The sequence below is a fragment of the Dipodomys ordii genome, unplaced genomic scaffold, assembly GCF_000151885.1.
Source record: "Dipodomys ordii isolate 6190 unplaced genomic scaffold, Dord_2.0 Scaffold2, whole genome shotgun sequence".
Classification (NCBI taxonomy): domain Eukaryota; kingdom Metazoa; phylum Chordata; class Mammalia; order Rodentia; family Heteromyidae; genus Dipodomys; species Dipodomys ordii.
The window spans coordinates 4,973,313-4,975,179 of NW_012267218.1; positions in this window are offsets into that span (position 1 = coordinate 4,973,313).

Here is a 1,867-nt window from a genome sequence, read left to right on the forward strand (position 1 = left end):
GCCACTTAGATGCAACTTCTGAAGACGTGGGCAGGAGAGAGTGAGCACCGGACGCGGGAGCCTCAGTTTCCCCATTTTGATGGGGGTAGGGGCATAGCGGCTGCCTTCCATCTGGGCACCCTTCTGGGCTCTGAGCCCCAGCAGATCTGCCTTCTCTGTGTGGGAATGGACCATCATCCGTGTGTGTGTGTGTGTGTGTGTGTGTGTGTGTGTGTGTGTGTGTATGTGTACATGTACCCCTGGGGGAGCTGGGGGAGAAGTTGGGAGCAGGTGGGGTCTTGAACTCATTCTGGTTCCTGATTTCCAAAGACATGCCTTCATTTTTGGGGGGCTTCTTTTCCTGTTTCTGCTCTTTAAATGCTGGCAGAAGCATTTTCAAGATGATGGCTATTACAGCCATTATTTTTCTAATTTCTCTTTTGAGTGAAATCCTTTTTTACAGAGCAGAGAAGGAGCGAAAGGGACTTTTTTTGTTCTTGACAAGTAGAAGGAAGCCATGCTTTTGGCAGGAGAATGGGAGATGCTCTGGGAGTGAGTGGCTGTGGCCGGGGCGTGCGCTAGCCTGGCCTTCACAAGCAGATTCTCCTGCTGTTTCCAATCTGTTGCCCCCAGGAGCTTTCAACGTGGCCTTGGCTTTGAGCACCGAGGCTGGGAGTCCTCTCCCGGTGGCGGCTGGCCACGCTTCATGCCCTTTGATTCCCGTACTTGGCCCTCTGTGTCCTGTATGAATCTCAGGCCATCTCTGGGCCAGCCACTGGCCTCCTTGGCCATATGCTTAGCTCTAAAAGACAGAAACCGGACCCAGCTGGTTCACAGCCACCTTGGGCCTGGGGGCTGAGTCTGTGTTTGGAGGGGCCTCAGAAAGTCCTGGGCAGGGCACACCAGTCACACTGGCACTGGAGGATGGCACTCCTGGCTGCTCTTGGACTCCGTTCTTTGCTTTCTGGGTGGCTCTCTCCCAGCTCCTGTTAGGCCAGTGGAAAAGGAGGCCCCAGGCCACTGGAAGTTGTTGGTGACCATCCTGTTTGTGCTGATTTGTGTGTGTGTGTGTGTGTTCAAGCCCCAGTACTGGGGCTTGAACTCAGGGCCTTGCACTCTTGCTTGGCCTTTTTTAAAATTTGATTTTTCTCTTTCTGCTCTACTACATGAGACACAGCTCCACTTATGGCTTTTTTGCTGGTAAAATTAGAGGGAAGAGTTTCTCGAATTTACCTGCCCAGGCTGGATTTGAACCTTGATCCTCCTATCTCAGTCTCCTGAGTAGCTAGGATTGCAGGTGTGAGTCACAGTGCCCAGCTGTTCATGCTGCTGTCCTAGGTAATCCTTGGATAGGAGGCCCCTGCTCTCCTCCCCCTCCCCGCTTCCCTAAAGCAAGGCAGAACTTCACCCCGCTGCCCCCCTTCCCACTCAGGGGCCCCACCTGCCTCTCCCAGCCTCTCCCAGGGCTCCACCCTCTTCCACTCAGAGGTCCCATCTGGCTCCTGCTTTCTAGAAGGCTCGTGCTGTCTTCTGGTTGCTTTGTGTGTTGGTGTCTATGTGCTATGGCTGGTGTGCCTGGCCCCTTGGGCTTGAAAATGGGAGCTGGTGATCCTCAGAGGGACTTCTCCCCCGCCGCTCCCCGTGGGGGTGGCTGCAGACTGGACCCACAGGACTGCCCCTTTCCTGAGCCTCTGCCCTTCTTCTCCCTCATCTGGCCATCCAACGTGTTCAGGCGGAGCTCCAGTGCTGTTCCCTGTAGCTTTCCTACAAGTTCCATGAGACTTCGGGTATTTGTGATGTCTAAGTCAACATCATGGCCTGACAGGGCAGTGGTGGCTGCTTCTGCTTCTGCTTCTGCCTCTGCTTCTGCCTCTGCCTCTTCCTCTTC